The 21,705-nt window shown below is 46.3% G+C and overlaps 1 pseudogene; it reads left to right on the top strand.

Moving 5' to 3' along the window:
* Nucleotides 1-14,273, top strand: part of LOC147718657 (homeobox protein Nkx-2.4 pseudogene) — a 32,143-nt pseudogene extending 17,870 nt beyond the window's left edge.
* Nucleotides 14,274-21,705: the final 7,432 nt, after the last annotated feature.

Genomic DNA, 21,705 nt, shown 5'->3' with positions numbered 1-21,705 from the left:
CGTTTTTGGCCACTACAGGTGTGGCAGGGTATACTCAGACATGAGTCCCTTGCTCACTGCCCCACCAGGATTCAAGCAAGCCGGGCCGACGACGGCTGAAATGCCAGAAACCGGTCCCCGGAAGCTTGTCTCCTTTCCGGTGAAGAATTGGCCTGGTAGTTTGGTCTGCCCTGTTCCCATGAGGCACTCGGTCAGACTAATTTGCATATAGCCAGGTTCTGAGCTGGGGTGATGCAGTGAGCTAAATAACGGTGATGGATTCAGCCCTGATCTCTTGACTGGGTAAGAGTGGTCTGCTTAATTCAGACACTCTGTTCATCACCACCCCCTATTTTGAATCGTTTTTGGCCACTACAGGTGTGGCAGGGTATACTCAGACATGAGTCCCTTGCTCACTGCACCACCAGGATTCAAGCAAGCCGGGCCGACGACGGCTGAAATGCCAGAAACCGGTCCCCGGAAGCTTGTCTCCTTTCCGGTGAAGAATTGGCTTGGTAGTTTGGTCTGCCCTGTTCCCATGAGGCACTGGGTCAGACTATTTTGCATATAGCCAGGTTCTGAGCTGGGGTGATGCAGTGAGCTAAATAACCGTGATGGATTCAGCCCTGATCTCTTGACTGGGTAAGAGTGGTCTGCTTAATTCAAACACTCTGTTTTTATTTATTTATTTATTTTGTCAATTTGTAGGGCGCGACAGCTACCCAAGAAGGGTTTCCCGGCGCCTAGACACAGCTAGAAACGAAAAGACAAAAAACGGAGGGGGGATTTGAGTGGTTACTGTTCATACAGCCAGGTCTTTACAAGCTTTCTGAAGCTATGGTGGTTATCTTCCTTCCGAATGTTTGGAGGAAGCGAGTTCCATAGGGACGGTCCAAGATAGGCAAAGGATCTGCCCCCTGATCTTGCATGTTTGAACCTTGGTATACAGAACCGTGCTGCTGTCTGGGACCGGAGGTTTCTCTTTGGTGTGTAGAGGCAAGCAAGGGATTGGAGGTATTTTGGGGCTCCTCCAGTTTTTATTTTGAACATGTAGTTCAAAGCCTTGAAGCGAACTCTGTTCTCTATCCTGAGCCAATGAAGGTCCCGGCGGTGGTTCGAGACTCCAGCGTTCCTGGGAATCTTGCACAGGAGTCTGACTGCGGCGTTTTGTGCCACTTGCAGGCGTCCAATGACAGATTTATTTGCGCCTAAGTATAGGATGTTGCCGTAGTCAAGCCTTGATGTGACAAGGGCATTGACTACGGTCTTCTGTGTTGACGAAGGCAACATCCACAGGATTTTCCTCAACCATCTGATTATGGTGAGGCACAATCCAGTAACTTTACTGGCCTGCTTATCCATGGATAAGGCGTTGTCTAGTACAAAACCCAGATTACGAGCATGGGGCACCGGGGTAGGAAGGATGCCCATCTGTTCCGGCCAATGCGCGGGGTTCCAGAGTTCTTTGTCTTTTCCCAAGATCAGAATTTCCGTCTTGTCCCCGTTCAGTTTTAACTGGTTTGCTGTCATCCAGTTCAGTATTTTTAGTAGTCCTTCCTTGAGTAGCGACGGGGAGTGGGGACAAGAGTTAGACAGGGAAAAAATGATTTGGGTGTCATCGGCGTAGTTCATGAGCGTTAGCCCTAGCTTCTCAACAAGTTCTACCAATGGTTTTAGATAAATATTAAAAAACAGAGGGCTCAGGATGGACCCCTGTGGCACTCCATGAGCTGCAGGTAGGGAGTCTGACTCGGCCTGTGCTGATGCGATCTGAAAGGTTCTGTTAGCCAGAAAGGATTTAATCCATTCCAGAGCCTTTCCTCTTATGCCATTTGTGTGTAGTTCTCTAAGGAGCGTTTCGTGGGAGATGGTATCGAACGCCGCACTTAGATCCAGTAGCACAAGTGCTACCGTTTGGCCTTGGTCAAGGAGTTGTCGGATATTTTCAGTGACACCTAACAGGGCGGTCTCCGTCGAGAACCCAGCCCTGAAACCAGATTGCGAAGGGTGGAGTAAACAGTTTTCTTCTGCAAAAGTGGCTAGCGTGGAGTGTACGTGTCTCTCGAGGCACTTAGAGAAAGCAGGGAGCAGAGATATAGGCCTATAGTTGGCCAATGTTTCTGGGTTTGCATTAGGCTTTTTCAAGAGGGGTGTCACCATGGCGTGCTTCCATAAGGCCGGGACAGTGGCGAGGTCGAGGGACAAATTTAAAATGTTGGCAATGATATTCAGGGACTGGTCATCCAATTGTTTTATAATTTTAATAGGGATGGGGTCCCTAGGGGAACCAGATTTGACAGATTTAAGGATTCCTTTGAGATTCTCCAGTGAGAGATTCGGCCAGGATTCCAGCAGGTTTTTGTCAGCAGCAGTGGGTTGAGGTAGGCAGGGGTTAGATGGAAGGGGTGGGTCAGCGTTAGATATTTTGGTGTTGATGTCTGAGATAATTTTGTCAATTTTCTCAGTAAAAAAGCAAGCTAATGCCTGACATTGTTGAGTGCTTAAAGGGGGTGCAGCGGCTGCAGTATTTGCGCCTGCCAGTTCCTTAACTTTAGAGAAAAGGGTTTTGGGCATATTAGTTGCTTCGATGATTGTTTTTGAGACGAAGGCAGCTCTTGCCTTTGTGCACGCCGTATGATATTTGTTTCTGGCTTCATGATAGCATTTTTTTGCATAAGGGTCGTACTTTTTACGCCATTTTCGTTCTAATACTTTGCATCTTGACTTTTCAGTTTTGAGGCTGTCGTTAAACCATGGAGCCGGAGGACGATGCCTACTCCCTTTGGTGTGAATAGAAGGCAGACAGCTGTTGGCGGCATTTGTTAGCCAATTTTGTGTCTCAATTGCTACGTGGTCCATGTTGGGGTTTAAGCTAGGAGGGTTTTGTTTGAGTGCCGCATTTAAGGCACCTATGTCGACTGACTTCCAGTTCCTTCTATTAGTAGCAATAGTATTTTGTTTTACTCTAGGGGGGGGGTGGAAGAGAGATGCTAAAGCTGATGAGGTGATGGTCGGACCATCCAGAGGGAACGGTGGCAATGTACGTGAGTTCACTGACGTTCGTTATTATGGGGTCCAACAAGTGGCCAGCAATATGGGTGGGGCCGGAGTTGATAATAGATAAGTTCATTACAGCTAGATCTTCCAGAAAATTATAGCATGATGGGATGGTAGGATCTTCCAGGTGTAGGTTAAGATCACCTAGCAGAGAGAAATTGCTAGATGACATATAATAGGGGGTAATGTGATTTGCGAAGTTTGATACCCATTGAGAGGGGTTACCTGGTGGACGATAGATTAGAAGACCTGACATAGTGAAATTGGGGTTTAAGGTGATTTTAAAAAGACCCGCTTCACAATCTGGAATTAGAACGGATTCCAGAGTGCATTTGTATTCTCTGTTGAAAATGATGGCAATCCCGCCCCCAACCTGTTTTTCCCTATCGAGTCTGACAATGGCGTAGTTGTCAGGGAGGGCAATAGCAACGTCGGGGCCAGCGCTGTCATGTAGCCAAGTCTCGGTTAGGAAGATAGCACTAGGGCATTCTTCAGTGAGGAGATTAAAAATTTCATGCTTGTGCTTGGGGAGTGATCTGCAGTTAGTACTGTAAAATACGTATGTTGGCTGTACATTATTACGTGGGATTTTACATTTCCTGCGTCTCCTAGGTGGGTCTGAGTAGGGTTTATGGACGTCAGTGGATAGTTTACACTCCGAGCAAACATGGGTTCCGACTATGTGTAGGTTGGGTAGAGAGCAGTTCGGTTTAGGGGTAGGGCGCAGTGCTCTCAGAGCGGAGGACGTTCTTACCAATCTGGGTGGTGCAGTTGGAGGGAGGGCCTCGGCCTCGTGCCCCGTCCTGACACGGATGGGCACAGACGGGCTAGTCACCACCCCCTATTTTGAATCGTTTTTGGCCACTACAGGTGTGGCAGGGTATACTCAGACATGAGTCCCTTGCTCACTGCACCACCAGGATTCAAGCAAGCCGGGCCGACGACGGCTGAAATGCCAGAAACCGGTCCCCGGAAGCTTGTCTCCTTTCCGGTGAAGAATTGGCTTGGTAGTTTGGTCTGCCCTGTTCCCATGAGGCACTGGGTCAGACTAATTTGCATATAGCCAGGTTCTGAGCTGAGGTGATGCAGTGAGCTAAATAACGGTGATGGATTCAGCCCTGATCTCTTGACTGGGTAAGAGTGGTCTGCTTAATTCAGACACTCTGTTCATCACCACCCCCTATTTTGAATCGTTTTTGGCCACTACAGGTGTGGCAGGGTATACTCAGACATGAGTCCCTTGCTCACTGCACCACCAGGATTCAAGCAAGCCGAGCCGACGACGGCTGAAATGCCAGAAACCGGTCCCCGAAAGCTTGTCTCCTTTCCGGTGAAGAATTGGCTTGGTAGTTTGGTCTGCCCTGTTCCCATGAGGCACTGGGTCAAACTAATTTGCATATAGCCAGGTTCTGAGCTGGGGTGATGCAGTGAGCTAAATAACCGTGATGGATTCAGCCCTGATCTCTTGACTGGGTAAGAGTGGTCTGCTTAATTCAGACACTCTGTTCATCACCACCCCCTATTTTGAATCGTTTTTGGCCACTACAGGTGTGGCAGGGTATACTCAGACATGAGTCCCTTGCTCACTGAACCACCAGGATTCAAGCAAGCCGGGCCGACGACGGCTGAAATGCCAGAAACCGGTCCCCGGAAGCTTGTCTCCTTTACGGTGAAGAATTGGCTTGGTAGTTTGGTCTGCCCTGTTCCCATGAGGCACTGGGTCAGACTAATTTGCATATAGCCAGGTTCTGAGCTGGGGTGATGCAGTGAGCTAAATAACGGTGATGGATTCAGCCCTGATCTCTTGACTGGGTAAGAGTGGTCTGCTTAATTCAGACACTCTGTTCATCACCACCCCCTATTTTGAATCGTTTTTGGCCACTACAGGTGTGGCAGGGTATACTCAGACATGAGTCCCTTGCTCACTGCACCACCAGGATTCAAGCAAGCCGGGCCGACGACGGCTGAAATGCCAGAAACCAGTCCCCGGAAGCTTGTCTCCTTTCCGGTGAAGAATTGACTTGGTAGTTTGGTCTGCCCTGTTCCTATGAGGCACTGGGTCAGACTAATTTGCATATAGCCAGGTTCTGAGCTGGGGTGATGCAGTGAGCTAAATAACGGTGATGGATTCAGCCCTGATCTCTTGACTGGGTAAGAGTGGTCTGCTTAATTCAGACACTCTGTTCATCACCACCCCCTATTTTGAATCGTTTTTGGCCACTACAGGTGTGGCAGGGTATACTCAGACATGAGTCCCTTGCTCACTGCACCACCAGGATTCAAGCAAGCCGGGCCGACGACGGCTGAAATGCCAGAAACCGGTCCCCGGAAGCTTGTCTCCTTTCCGGTGAAGAATTGGCTTGGTAGTTTGGTCTGCCCTGTTCCCATGGGGCACTGGGTTAGACTAATTTGCATATAGCCAGGTTCTGAGCTGGGGTGATGCAGTGAGCTAAATAACGGTGTTGGATTCAGCCCTGATCTCTTGACTGGGTAAGAGTGGTCTGCTTAATTCAGACACTCTGTTCATCACCACCCCCTATTTTGAATCGTTTTTGGCCACTACAGGTGTGGCAGGGTATACTCAGGCATGAGTCCCTTGCTCACTGCACCACCAGGATTCAAGCACGCCGGGCCGACGACGGCTGAAATGCCAGAAACCGGTCCCCGGAAGCTTGTCTCCTTTCCGGTGAAGAATTGGCTTAGTAGTTTGGTCTGCCCTGTTCCCATGAGGCACTGGGTCAGACTAATTTGCATATAGCCAGGTTCTGAGCTGGGGTGATGCAGTGAGCTAAATAACGGTGATGGATTCAGCCCTGATCTCTTGACTGGGTAAGAGTGGTCTGCTTAATTCAGACACTCTGTTCATCACCACCCCCTATTTTGAATCGTTTTTGGCCACTACAGGTGTGGCAGGGTATACTCAGACATGAGTCCCTTGCTCACTGCACCACCAGGATTCAAGCAAGCCGGGCGACGATGGCTGAAATGCCAGAAACCGGTCCCCGGAAGCTTGTCTCCTTTCCGGTGAAGAATTGGCTTGGTAGTTTGGTCTGCCCTGTTCCCATGAAGCACTGGGTCAGACTAATTTGCATATAGCCAGGTTCTGAGCTGGGGTGATGCAGTGAGCTAAATAACGGTGATGGATTCAGCCCTGATCGCTTGACTGGGTAAGAGTGGTCTGCTTAATTCAGACACTCTGTTCATCACCACCCCCTATTTTGAATCGATGTATAACTTCAGGCAAGGACACACGATTGCGTACACGACATTTCGTGTTCTACAATTTGTGAAACTCACGTGTTTCCATTTGACATTTCTGTGTAGGAATTCTTTTCCCTCGATTGTATTTACACAGGAGATACAATTGCCACACTTATGGTGCCCTTCAATTGGTTTCAAGCCCCATTGTGACAATAAGTCACTTTTTGTTTTGGGCAGGGCTATGTCTGCTCTCACCACTTCTTGGCCAATACTTCTGTTCTTTTTATATGCAAATAGGGGACGAGGGAAAGGACATTCTAAATTCTCCAACAGGTGCCAATTTTTTAACACCATTTTTCTCAATTTATGAGTGTCAGGACCAAAAGTGGTCACACACACCATGCGGTCTAATGGTTTCCTGTCCTTTGTTTCTAGCAAACATTCGCGTGGTGTATAGAGCGCCCTCTTGTAGAAATGTTTGAGCAATTTTTGGAATACCCTCTATCCTGCATTTCGTCACAGAATCTATGTGCATGATGTTCAAAATCTGCCATTTCGGTGCAGTTTCTCCGTATTCGGAGCAATTGGCCATATTGCAAGTTTGTCTTTAGGCTCCTTGGGTGTGCGCTCCGATTGTGTAAAATTGTGTTTCTATCCGTGGGCCTGCAGCACTAATTGTGCCACCCACAGGAGTAGCTCTAAAATGGTGACTCAGGCCTGCCACTGCGATCCGCTTCCTCGGGTAAGAATCGCTGCGATTCTTACCCGAGGACGCGGGTCGCATTGTCGGCTCGTCTACAGCTATTCCAGCAAATAATCCTTATCAGCGGTGGCTGTTTTGCTGTTTAATCGGTAGTTCCTAATACTCAGGCTATTGTCCTCCATGCCAGTCCTACAGTACCGGCGGAAAAAGTTAATTGTAACTTTTTACAAAAATAGAAGGCATATATCTAATGTCCTGAGGATGAACCTTTAATAATTCATAGGTTCGAAACGTCGTCGACTGTGTCACACTATATGTGTATGAACTGTATTATTTGATGCTAGCAATAGTGTGCAATTAATATCGTCTGACTGTGAATCGTACTAAACAGACTGTTTGAGTTGCCTTGTTTGTCTCTTCCTTTAGTGTGTCAGTTGGACATCAGCTGGTGTCCTGCTGTTATCACTTTATAACTTCCTTGAAATTGGTTATCAGAAAATAAATCTGTCCGGCTGGACAAAGAATATAGTGTCTATTTAGTCTATATTTATCTTTCAACATCCCTTTTGTCTAGGGACCATTGTCCTGTTTAAAAATACTGGTAGTGAATTACAGCCATTTTCGTTTTTCACTATTGTAAGGCTATCTTGCTCCATAGATTAACATGGGGGATGCTGGCTACAGTGACTTCCAGCATTTCTTGCCATAGGAACAAGATAGGACATAAGTATCTAGTATCCCTGAACTCAGAATTTAATAACACATCTTTTAGGAAAGGTTGTTTTTAAATCCTGTGTTTGAGAACAGCACTTTTAAAAAGTTGCTGTTCTCTTGTCTGACCCTTCTGTGTGCCATGGCCTGTTTGTGTATTGACTGTCTGGTTTGAGAGTGACAGGGGCTGGGGATTCCCCAGGAGGCTGGCTGAGTCAGCCCTAGGCTGAATGACTGCATTTGCAACTGGAGTGGTGGGAGGAGTTAGCCCTTGGGTCTGAATAGGGCTGTGCCTGCCTTCCACAATGCTGGCTCCACCTCCTGCTGGGCGGCTGACGACCCTGCCCCTCACTCTGAAAGGAAAGGAGCAGCCAGGAAAACAAAGTACTCAGGAGACACCCAGAACTGGTTCAGACCAGGCTCAGGGCCCACATGCACAAAGAGAACAAAGACTTTTAGGGGTATAAGTACAGGACTCCTGACCACAGAAAATTAGATCATCCTGGAAACAAGAAGGAACCTCTGCCAAGGAGAAAGCTGAATCTGAAGAAGGAAGACTGTCCTGCTGTTGCTCTGCTAGACTGACCTGTTGCTTTGCTGCCAAGGAGAGGGGAAGGACTTTGCTGTGTGCTGTGTCCCCCTTTCTTGAAGGAATCTCCAAGGGCCTGAGAAGAGCTGGCTCCCTGTTCTGAAGTCCCAGGAACAAAAGAACTTCACCCCCCAGCTTCCCTTAACTCTGCTGAGAGAGTTCTGTCCCTCCTTGAGTGCTTGATCCAGTTGTGGGGCCTCTGGAAGTTGTACCTGTGCTGGGAAGCTTAAACCTAAGCTTGAGAGACTTTTGCAATTGAAAAGTGTTGCATCGCTCGCTTGCGTAGCGCATCCCCGACAGTGCGAGAAGTTTCCCGCTGCTACGAAGGTCGAGATCGTCGCAGCGCCTGACGCCGCTGCCAGAGCCGTTGCATCCTTTGTTTGCGGGACGCACCCGATTGGTGCGGGAAGCCGAACATCGCTGCAAGTGTCGTCGCAGAGCCTGTCGTCGCAGGGTGAGATCGCCGCACCGCTTGCCTGTGGACCGTATCACGTCGCTGAGAGCATCGTCGCAGAACCATCGCATCGAGGAGCTGCGAGAGAGAGGATCCCCACTGGACCGCGCATCGTCGCCCCGGAGATCGGCGCAGCCTGTACGAGATCGTCGCATCATGCCTTTGCGAGAACAAACTCCCTACGGAACCTACGCACCGGAATCCATACAAGTGGCCTTCCTCCCCATACAGACCTGATTCGTCGCAACACGCCCACTGCTGCAGCGGGGCTGTCGCATCGCCTCCCCAGGGTCTCAGGAGCAACGCATTGCTTGTTTTCCACCGCACCAGCTTCTGCTTTTGGAACTTTTTCGCAACTAAAGGTACTGTGTCTGAAACGTAACGCAACTATGAACTTTTCACGCATCTGTGGATTATTTTATCGCAACTTAAAGAACTTTGATTACAACCTTAAGAACTCTTTTGAAACCATATTCTTGAACTGTGTATGTTGGATTTTTGTCGTTTTGGTCTTGTGTAGTTTAGAATAAATACCTTTATTTTCCTAAACTGTTGTGGAATCAGTTTGTGGTGTTTTCACTGTGTTACTGTGAGTGTTGGTACAAATACTTTACACGTTGCCTCCTGGTCAGCCTAGACTGCTCGTGCCAACCTACCTAGAGGGTGAGCAGGGGTTATCTAAGAGGGTTACCTCCTTACCCTGACTAGAAGCAAGGGTCCCTATTTGGACAGTGGTACCTGCCCCTGCCAACTAGAGACCCCCAGTTCTAACAGTAATGACGTGGGCAGTTCTCGCCTTGTGGCGCTGCGCCTGCTCCCGAGGCAAACAGCCACTTGCCGGCAGTTGCCGGGGTGTGCACAGCGGTGTGGCAGCTCTGCGCTTTCCCTCACTCGCAGGCCACTGTGTGCCGGCCGGCAGTTGCAGGGTCACTCTGTGCGGTCAAACGGGTGCTGGTGCCTCAGGGTATATCACTCTTCCTACCGCGAGGCAGACGTAGCTGTTGTGCACGGGGGCTGTTACTCCCTCGTCGCCATTGAAATGTTGGGCCTCAGACCCACATAGTAAGAAATAACAGACACGGACACCAAGGGTATGCTACAATATCTGGCCACGAGCACTTGCACCTGGGCCCTTTTATTGATGGGGCCACCTCACTCGTGGCACCCGTGATGGATGGGTGTGAGGGTGCAGTGTGTCCAGCCTTCGAGGGAGTGGCTGGGCAGCCAGGATCTATTAATGTATGTATTTTATTGCTTATTGAGCGCAGCTGTCACCCAAAGGGTATCCTGGCGCTGAGACCTATCCATACATCTGTTACATAAGCTACATTACTCTGGGGAACAAGTACGTTTTAAGGTCCTTTTTAAAAGTAAGCAGATCAGGGCAACTCCTCAGTGCCAGAGGGAGAGTATTCCACAGCGTGGCAGCTGGAAGGTAGTCAACCAAGGCTGCAGAGGTTATTCATTAACTTTACACTGTGGTGGTGAGCAGACCTCTCTCCAATCTTTAAAAGGGGTCCTATGCCTTGGTGAAAAAGGACAGTTAGTTTGGTGCAAAAAGCTGTCATTGCACATCATTAGCAGACTTTTATCTAGTGCCACTAAACAGTTTGTCAGTTAAGGGACAGATGTACGAAGCCACTCAGTGGTCTCGAAGCCCGCCTTTCGCTAAATCACGGCGTTTGCAACTGCTAAATAGCTTTTCTAAATGGACAAAACCCATTTTATAATTCAGTAACTGGTCAATGTTTTATGAAAAGCTTCGGACTCACAAGTTGGCGTGGTAAGATATTCGAAAAAGGCATGTAAAAAAAGGTTTGCTAGTGGGTATGCAGTGGCATATGGGACTACGGTCTACTCTCAAACAGGCTTAGGAAAATAAAACTTCTTTTTTATTGCAGCCTCAGTTTGTCAGTTTAGGGACAGATGTACAAAGCCACTCAGTGGTCTCGAAGCCCGCCTTTCGCTAAATCACGGTGTTTGCAACTGCTAAATAGCTTTTCTAAATGGACAAAACCCATTTTATAATTCAGTAACTTGTCAATGTTTTATGAAAAGCTTCGGACTCACAAGTTGGTGTGGTAAGATATTCGAAAAAGGCATGTAAAAAAGGTTTGCTGGGGGGTACGCAGTGGCATATGGGACTACGGTCTACTCTCAAACAGGCTTAGGAAAATAAAACTTATTTTTTTATTGCAGCCTCATTTTCTTTAGGCATAACAGACTGCATTAAAAAAAAAGTTTAAATGTGATCAAAACATGCCTCCATCCCTGTGATATGAATTTAGTGAGTCGCAATTTTCGACCTACCTCATGAATATTGATGAGGTAGGTTAGAATGCAACGCACAACAATTCAGAATTTTGTACCTGTGCATAGTTCGATTCACAAAATATGTTTCCATTTGCACAAAGTTTGCAACTTGCACCCACTTCTTGTGAATGGAAATTTCTTACTTCTGGCCCGAAATTCAGTTCTATTCGGCCATAATTGCCTGCCAGCTCAAGAAACACAAAATAATTAATTACACATTACCATGCAGTCCTTCATTTTATTGCATATTTTAGGAGTTTAGCCACAGAGTAAGTACCAACGATAGTTTTTAACAATTGTAAATGCAGAAAAGCAATTCGGCAAGCATTAAAATTCATGGTCCCTAATGGCAGTATGAGAATCTCACTCTAGGCCTTCTAAACAAATAACAGAAGAATATAAAAGGCATTGTTTAGTTGAACCGGTTGCCAAAATCACCCAGATAAATATCATTGTAGGTCGGCCATCCCCTGGGAGTAGATAAAAGAGCACAAACACCAACTCTGAATCTAGTTAAAACATTTCTGCTCATAACCACATGGGATATCATAAAGATATGGTTGCATACAAAGTTTTCAACTAGTCAGGGTATGTGATCTAACAACTGACTGACTAATTCAATACCCACTCGTCTTGACAAGCAATGCTGTATTAGTATTATTTTTTTCACATTTAGCTTATGAATATTACATACATTTTTAGGATGTAAGAAAAAAATCAGCGCATCCAATTATAGAACAAGCATTCTTACCATATTTGAGCCATGGAAAGTAATCTAATGTATTAAAATGTAAACCCCTCAGAATGGGGAATAACTGTGCAGACACAGAATCGCTGTGCAGTATTTTGAACGGTAAGCCCTCCGAGGGCTTTAATGCACACATTCACCCGCTGTTCTGAGCAGTATCTAGTTGTGTGAGGGGCCTCTGTCTGGAGCAAGAGTGGATGAAAGGGGTAGGGTGAGTAGGGAAGGATAGGGGAATATTAGTTTTGGCCGAGGGATTATTGATTGCTTCTATTGCCAGGGAAAAGAGTCAGAGTGGAGCGGAGAACGAGGCTTGGCATCCAAAGTCTCATGTCATTTTAACATCTGGAATTACGAGCTGCTAAGACTGGGACAAGGGGCACTGGGCCAGTCGTGATCAGGTAGAACATAATTCCTCATGGATATTCAGCTCTGCCTGTTCATAATCAGGGCCTATATAGCTTATTAGAAATAACTGTATATGTATATTTAAGGTCTGAGAGATGTATTAAATACCATTGGGCATTCTTGGTAGCATTGTCACAGCTGATTTAAGGGTACATTGCTGTTGTGATGTTGGAATGTAATGTATTGTTCCTAACATCTTCTAACAGATAGCTACTGTGCAGGGTTTGGGGTAGCAGGTAAGTGGCGCCCAGGCAGGTAGCTGGTAGAGATGAATATATAGGTGGTTGTCAGTGAGTGTATGGTGCCTCCAGGACAGGGGAAAACCCAAAACCCCTTAGTCAGTGAGGAACTAAAAGCCCATCCCTCGGCATGAATACACAGAAACCTGGGCACACATATAGATATCAACAGTTAGTACAGCATTTGGTAGTAACAGTTGTCGACACCGGTGGTTTTCTTTAAAGGTTATTTATATTAATGAGAGGACAATGGACCTAAGAGGACCAATCCATGTAGTAAGTAAAGGTATTTTCAAATGAGTTATTTTTTAAGTAATTGCTCAGAAACCTTCACTTTGGTCATGTGCATAACTTATCACAGTGTCAAGGTGCATATGCAGTTTAAATACTAAATTAACACTCCATTATAAGCAATGATACATTCTCGTATATATGTATGTATATATTACCTACTTGCGGTCGCGAGTAGGTAGTTATAGTTAGGACCTATTTTCCATAGGAAATCCGCAACATTCTATTTGGGATAACTTTGGCGCCGGTTGACGAACCTTAGCGACATTTTTAAAACTAATGGCCAGCTCTGGTCCGCTCCTATCCTGAAAGTCTCGGAGTGATTCGTGAAGTGGGGGCGAAGAAAAAAAGGGGGACCCAAAACGTGTTTTCCCCAAGCAATTTTCCAAAGGATCCATTCATCATGGCTACAGCCCGAACTACTGAACGGAATTACACCAAATTTGGCAAAGAGGTAGTCTTTTGTTCAGAATCGTGCCTTTTGCTTAAATGGTGTAAATCCGTTCAGTAGTTCCTGAGAAAATCACAATTAAAAGTGCATACATATCTATGGCCACGGAGGATCCGCGCACCCTAAGCGCACCCTGCGGTGCACAAGCTGTATTCGAATTGGCTGTCAACACTCCAAATCAGGAAGTGTTAGCAGCCATCTTGTGCCTCTGTAGAACCAAGGCACAAGAAACCTAACAAAAAAAGGTGCAAAACGCGAAAAGAGGGCATGATAAAAAAAGTGTGGAGAGGCCCTATCCTGCCCCACACTGCTCCGTCGACCGCCAACCCCCGGGGCAAAGTCTGAATATTTGTGGAGTGCACACGGCCCCCACCGCAGCTCCGGGGACCGCCACAAATGGATGCTGTTGCCTTTTACTTCTGCTACTGTGTAGCGGTGCCTGTTTCTCTTACTCTTCCGACATCTCGTCACTTACCCCTCTTTTTCTCAGTTCTCAGTTTCCAGGTTCATGGGCCCCTCTGGCGGGATAAAAATGGCCAGCATGGGCGCGCTGAGCGGGATCGCTGAGGCCGCCAAGTCCATTGCCACCCTGCATGCGGAGGGCCGCAGGAAGCGGCGGTTGCTCCTCTCGCAAGCGCAGGTCTACGAGCTGGAGCGGCGCTTCAAGCAGCAGAAGTACCTGTTGGCGCCCGAGCGGGAACACCTGGCCAGCATGAACCACCTGATGCCCACCCAGGTGAAGATCTGGTTCCAGACCACTGCTACAAGATGAAGCACCAGGCCAAGGACAAGGCCAGCCAGCAGCTGCAGCAGCAGTATGGCACCCTGTGCCAGCTGCCGTCCCCGCTCATGGTGGCAGTGCCCGTGCTGGTCAAGGACGGCAAGCCGTGCCAGGGCGCCTGCAGCACTTCTACTTCCAGCCAGGGCCAGCAGAGCAGGGTAGCGTTGCTGACCTCCAGTGGCGCCTCCCACCAGCAGCCTGAGCCAGGCGCCAGACCTGGACGACATGTCCCCCAGCCCACCCTCCATCCACACCCAGGTTGCCAGCATGGCCCAGAAGGACGCCTCGGGGGTCGCCTACAGCAGCGGCATGGTAAACGCCAACCTGCTCTACAGCAGGATATGGGGATGAGCGAGCCTTGTGCCCGCACACTCACGGCGTACCACTGTGACAGCCACAGATTTGTGCGCCCACATACAGTGCACACAGAGGGCTGACTAAAGGTACCATTGGTGATTGTGCAAGCTTTCTTGTGACTGTCGGGGAAGCACACCTAATTGGAGGCAGAGGAAATTGCAAAACCTGCAAATGCCGCAAAAAAACTAATATCTGTGGGTTCAATGTCATGGGAGGTTACCCCCCTTTAAAGGAACTAGGTCCGTTATTTTCCAGGTATTTAATAAAAGGACAGGGACCTGAAGTGGGCTAACATTTCACACTTGTTACACTACTCAAAAGCTAACCCTGCCCCACCCGCGACCACTGACTCAACAGACTTGAAAGTCAGCATCTTTGTCTCCAGTGGAAAATTGACAGTAGATGTCTTGAAGAGTTTATTTTTTTCTAGATGTGAATTAATATTTGTACAAGTCACTCGCCTTCCCCAAGAGCAATCTTATCTGCGATTGAAAATAAATGTTAATAAAATTATGTCGACGAGGCTCTCAGACGACCTCAGCCAGTGGAAGAGTCAGAGCGTCTACAGTGGCGACAAGGTCTCGCCGTTAGCAGGATTGAGGAAGCTAGGGTGTAAGGACCCACGTAGGGACGGACTTGGATTTAAGTGGCGACTCTAAGCCGACCTGCTCGGATGTTGGAAAGTTCTGCCTCTCTCCAGCCCCACGTCATTAATTTTAAAACAATTGTTTGATTGAACACTACCCCCCCCAACCCACTGACATTTACTAAACTCTTCGCCTCAGATGACTTACCGAAACCTCCAGAGAAAACCTCGAAGCTGCAACATAAACTCCATAAATTACAGATTCAAAATAGGTGAAGTTACGATTGGATTCACTACAAAAAAGTTGTAATGAAATATTGCAGATTAGACAGCCCCCATCCTCCCTCGCAGTCGCTGTAAACAACACTAGAATCAAGATAGGTCCAACTTTGCTCTTTTTTCCTCCAAGGGGGAACAAGTACAACGACTTTCGGCAATGTCCGTTATTCAATCGCATACAGGAATTCATTTAATACGGTGCGCTTTAAATTGGTTTTTTGGGGGCCAACCGGCTGTTTAGGTTATGACCCAAAAAACTATTAAACAAGCTTCTAAATCCTATGTCATCTAACAAACAGTCATATGGAGTTAAAAATAAAAAACAAACAACTAAGGAAAGGTGTAAAAAGTTCCTCAGCGCAGGCAAGTTACGCCCGAGCGTACTGGTCGAATATTCAACTGCATTAAACACAATATTTAAATCGACAAAGTCCATTTAATTTTCAGTAATAAAAATCAACCTGGCACTCTGTGATGGGAATTTTGTAAATTAAATAAGCATTTCCTGTTTGCTTACGATCAAATGTAATTTACAGACACTCGGTAATAGCACGGATTAAAGCAGGGACTAGGCGCCCTTTTTTAGGCTCGGAGCAGGAATACGTTTATCAAAACAACAAGCCCACAGATTAAACACTGTGTAGACGAATATTTAATTATTCAGATGGCCAAGTAGTTTTCCCGGAAAAATGTCCCTCTTTCAAAATTTCAAAAAATGTCTCCACCCCTTTCAAGATCACTATGGCTTCTGGTTTTCGAAAGCATAGGGAAGCCAGCTGAAAGGTTTTAGTTGAGGACAGCATTAAAGCCACTTACAAGCCACTCTTCCATAAACAGAACCAGGCTCGCAACTGTTTACAGACAAGATGGCGGCTTCAAGGAGCCTTTAAAAATTCAACACAGTCTCAGACAGGTCATCTTAGTTCTTTACATCCTAAACAGCCCAACTCTTTTAATAAATAAACCACAACATAGCCAGAGCTCTGTAATAGAAGAGTACAACACAGTGGCGGCATTGACACTTCGGGCGTGTAGGAAGAAGCCGGGCCATGATTAGTGCGGGCCACATGTGTGAAGTATGTGAAAGTCACTAACTGAAGAGGGTGATAAGTGCATGCAGCCTGGGCAAGCTGCCCACAGCATTTTTTTAATACCCCCACCAGGGAGCTATTTGTAAACTTCACTGTGAGACTTTTTCTTTTTTTTTATTTAAAAGTTTTTTTATTAAAATATAAAAGAAGTGAATATACATTTGGCAATTCTTATATACAGTACAGAATGTGGTACGCTTTGCCTTCATCTTTACCAAAGAGGAGGGAGTAAGAGGAAAGAGAGAGAAGAAAGAGGGTGGGGAGGCCTTAGTTATGCGTCTTTTGCTGGGTTCTCGTCAGCTGTGCATCCAGTAGTTCTTACATGTCCCTTTTCGAGTTGTGTTCCTTTGAGAATTTCCCTGTGATGTTGTCTGCCCCTCTGAGAAATGTGACCCAGTTCATCCACGTTTAAAGTTTGCTTTGTTCGTGTTTTTGTGAGTAGTAGGTCTAGTAGGTCTCTCTCTTCTTTGCTGTTTAAGTCCGCTGTCATATGTTCTGTGGCCAGGCTTACAAAGCTAATTGTTAGGTCTGTGTTGAAAATCTCGTTCAGAAAGCTGTTGTCCTGCATCCAAAACTTCTTGACCTTCGTGCAGTTGAAAATAAGGTATTCTAGAGTTCCTTCCTCTATCTGGCAGTTCCAGCAGTTGCCAGATTCTGTGATGCCAATTTTGTGGAGTCTTGATGGCATCCAGTACGCCCTGTGGATGAGCCAGAATCTTGTCTGGGCTAGTTGTGGGGTTATTTTGTTTGTTTTTGCTGAGCGCCACAGTTTGCATCGTTCGCTGTCGTTTAACTGCCTGCCTAGGAGTTGTTCCCATGTGTTTGTTGTTTTCTTGTTCAGTGACGACGTGGATGGGCTGAGGAGCCTGTATATCTTTGCCGTTTGGTGGCCTGCTGAGTTGAGGGTTAGCATGTATTTGATGATGGTGGGTTCTTCCTTGCAAAGGTTCGCTTTGGTTATTGCTGTTTTTATTTTTAGGAAGTTGTAGAGTTCTCGGTTAGGTAGTTCGTGTAGTTGTTGCAGGTTTTGGAAAGTTAGTGGTAGCTGTCTGATTTCTAGCTGGTTTGGAAGGCTTATTCCTTTCTCGATCCATGTTTCGATGTGCATCGTTGCTCCTTGATATGTTATCTTTGTGTTGAACCAGATCGACTCCCATGTCGTACCCTTCAGTTTCCGTGCCATACGCCTGTCTATTTTCATCAGAGCGTCCCTGGTGTATCTCAGTATCGGGTTTGGTCTTTGGGGGTGTCTGTTTGCTGTTAGAAGCGCTACTGGGTTCAGCCCTCCCAGAGTGTCCTTTTCCACCTCTAACCAAACAGGTTTGTAGGTTTGGGTGTTGTCTAGCCAGGAGATTCCCTGCCTCGCTAGGCAGGCTGTCTGAAAGGTTTTGAAGTTTGCTAGATTGAGTCCTCCAAGGTCTTTCGTTAATCTCAGTTTCTGTATGTTGATTCTCGGTTTTTTGTTCTCCATATGAAGCTATTTATGAGTCTGTCAATTTTTTTGTGGAATGCGTCTGTCATCGGGAGTGGCAGCATGCTGAGCGTGTAGTTGATAGCTGGCATTACCATCATCTTTATTGTTTCTATCCTGCCCCACCAGCTTATGTATTTTGGTGACCATAGGTCTAGTTTTTCCTTTATCTTCTTCAGGGTTGAGTCCTCGTTGTCCAGACCTAGGTATTTGAGTGGTTTTGTCTGCCATGTCAGTCCTGAGTCACCAAGCACCTCTCCGGTGGTGTGGATGTTCATTGGCTTGCACTCTGATTTGTCTTTATTGAGCTTGTATCCTGAGGCTTCCGCATATTCTGCTATTGTGTCCATGAGTGCCGTTATTGACGTTGATGGATTGGTGGCCGTGATGAGGATGTCGTACGCGTATGCTGCCAGTTTGCCGGTATTTTCTTTAATTTTGACGCCTGTTATTTCATTATTGTCTCTTATTCTGGCTAGTAGTGGTTCTATCGCCAGAAGGAAGAGGCCTGGTGAGAGGGGGCAGCCTTGCCTGGTGCCTCTACCCAGTGTGAGCGTTTTCGATGTGCTTCCATTTACCACCACTTTCGCTTTTGGTTCGTTGTATAGGGCCATCACCATGGATCTGTATTTGGCCCCTAGCCCAAACCTGCTCATACTGTGGTATTGGGTTCTCCAGGCCTACATATTCCGCAAAACCCGCTACACCATAAAAGATGTTGGCACGGAAACTGAAAATGCAAAAGACAAATTTATTAAGACCCCATGGGGTGGTGGTACATTCCTACAGCACCCTTCGGTAATGCAAGAAATATCACACCGAACATCGGTGCAAGACCTCTTTTATACAGTTTTACATTAATAAAAATGTAGGCGGAACACATTTACAGAGTTTTAGCTACATATATGGTCATTTTTGGAACACAGCCAACTCATGGGAGGGGTTACAACACCACTGGTCAGTTTAGGGGGACATTCCTAAGTGATGACTATTCAACGGTCCTAAAGGGTTCAACTGCGCATGTGCGGGCTTGACCAGTACTAAAAATAGCCTGTTGCTGGGCAAACTCGAGTGGTCAGTGGTACAGAGGAAGGACAAAAGGGCATGCTGGCCACGAGGCGACGCATTCTATGAAATGAACGCCGTCACATTCAAAATGGCTTCCGACAACCATAGTCAATTTAAGGGAAATTTGTGTAGCAAAGCTTAACGCTAAGCCGATCACCGTCAAATTACGACAGACGACCCTTTTAGCGTTTAGCTGAAGCTACCTCATAATGGACATAGTCAGGGTATTCATCCTCAATATCAATAGACATTATTTATATTACTTCTCTATGATTCATTTGTTCATTTTTTACAATAGTTCGTTTGGACGGGATACAGGCAGTGAGGCACATGGAACACAACATAGGGCCACATTGAATACAGAGACATAGAAAGAATAATATCCCAACTATTACACATAGAATCGTCAGCAACTTCCAACCCCATGTACTAAGCAATGTCCAAAACCACCCCGAAAATGTCCAAGTACTATTATCAGGATGTATTTCAGCTGCTATCTTATGTAACTTAGATATTGCATCATATACAGAAGGTGAATTATCTGGCACGTATACACAGCAACTACTTCCGATAATGCGGCAGGCACCCCCACGATCGGCTAATATTACATCTAACACCATGCGGTTTTGGAGCGTTACAATTCTAGTAATCTGGAGTTCCTCTGTTAAGTTTCCTAAAGCAAAAGCTCTCTCATTAGCAACAGCTTCTACAACACGTGTCAGTCGTCTTATTTTTCGACTATTTAAAGCAGCCCCAACAAACGAAAAGAGACCTAAATTAAAGTCAACATACTGCTGCAGTGAAGTGTCTGTTTGGTCCATCTCATCAAGAACTAAAGTTCTTTTCACTCTATTCAATATAAAGTCATGATACAAAATATAATCATTATGATACATAGGCGGGGAAATAAACACAGGGGGTAATACAAATGATATATAACATGCTCCTAACCATCCTATAGGGAGACGATGATAACCTTTATTCTCGCAAATAAAATACGTGTTTCGTGAGGCCACAAATGTAATGCCATTTGGAGTGTCAAAGGTGAGAGTGGTGTTGCATTCACTTCTTCCTACTGGGATTGTACCTTTATTACGAACACAAAGATCAGCTTTCGTATCAATAACAGTAATCAGATGAAGATTGGACATATTTATATTTCTGTGATTACTATAAATTCGTGGCGCAGACACGTTATCGGGACGGTATTCCTCCCATTCAAACTTAGTTCCTTCAGCTTGTGGATAACCATCTCGATCATTAAAGCAAATTTTATTGAGTCGGAAAAGTAGTCCACCTTTCGTTGGCCATCACAAAGTAAACAGAAGTGTATACCACGCATTACAAGAACCATTATGGGAAAACGGGAGAGGAATAAGTGGTGTGCCTCCTTTCTTCTGATGTCCAGGCAACATCCCACATAACCAGCAGTTCGGAGTCTTCGTCATATTATGTATATGATGCAGAATCTGGATGAAGCTGGTATTCAGATAAGTCTGTCTGTGTCGTTCTTCATGATAAGGCAAAGTAAAATGAAAATGTTCAGACGGAACTGGGGTAGTTGGCAATAAATGTTCTCTTGCCGGCACCAGAAGTTCTACCACCCAAGCTATCACAGCTATCACCACAATTGTTACAACAAATAGTACTGCACCAAGAATTCTCTTATTTCGCATTGTAGAAGATGCCACAGCTCAAAAGTTCAAAGTGTCTCAAAAACAACTAAAAAATAAAAATATGAGTGCTGAGCTCCGAGGTAGCCGTTGGTTTCTTCTATGAGATTCAAGACGGGTGTCGCTACACTTGGCAGAACAGACCCCCCCCCTTGATATTCCCGGCTTCCGTTTCACAAACCTGGAGTGGTAACTCAACCAGTCTCGCACAAAACAACTGCTTTATGTGGTCGTAGATTGTATCTCTCTCTTCCAGAGACGGTGTGGTCCGGGAAGGCTCCCTCCGATTTAGTAGACGCAACAGCTGGGCTCTTCTCCTCGTCCAAGATGTCTCGATAATCAGACAGCACAGTCGGGTTCACCAGATCCGGAGAGACACGGCGGCAGTGAGTGGAGTGCACCCACCGCTTCCTGTTAGTGACTCGCACAGCCGTACAAGTTGCAAGAAGCACTTGCCCGGGGCCACGCCACCTCGGCTCCAAGCTGCTTGTTCTCTCAAAGGATTGGACCATCACATGGTCCCCAGGACGAAGATTGTGAGCTTCTCCAATAGAATTGTCAGGGAGCGCTTCTCGAACCTGTTGATGAATGGAAAGTAAATCATTTGTTAATCGTGCCAAATAATCGTTCATCATTATACAAGGCACATCATGTAACAATCGAGGCTTAGGAACTCCCCATATATTCATAGGCCTTCCAAACACCACTTCATAAGGTGTCGGCCAGTTCGGTAATGGGGCACTGATCTGATGGATAGCAATGTTAATGGCAGAGCATCCGGCCATTTCAAAGACATGGATGCCACGATCTTTGCTAGCTTTAATTTCAGAGTAGCATTATACCACTCCACCAGACCTGCTGACTGTGGATGAAATACAGCATGAAACTTTTGCTGAATTCCCAATCCCTTCATTACATATTCCACAATTTTCCCAACAAAATGAGGACCGTTATCGCTCCACAGAAATTTACAAACACCGTAGCGAGGGAAGTACTCCTTGAGCAAAACCTTAGCTGTTGTCAGCGCTGTATTATCCTTCGTGGGGAAGGCCTCAATCCACTTACTGAAAGCACACACCACCACTAAGACATACTTAAGGTTATTGCAACACTCAAGCTGGATGTATTCCATTTGTAGTACCTCAAATGGTGCAGTAGGTGGAACAAACCCTCCTTTCGACAGGTCTGCACTACTCTTTTGGCCGTATTGGCAATCTCAGGATGCTCCCAAACTCGCGTTAGCAGTCGAGCAATTGAA

Source organism: Lissotriton vulgaris, chromosome 4_1, assembly GCF_964263255.1.
Source record: "Lissotriton vulgaris chromosome 4_1, aLisVul1.2, whole genome shotgun sequence".
Classification (NCBI taxonomy): Eukaryota; Metazoa; Chordata; class Amphibia; order Caudata; family Salamandridae; genus Lissotriton; species Lissotriton vulgaris.
Note: the sequence above shows the minus strand (reverse complement) of the source record. Positions and strands in the feature narration are given on the sequence as shown.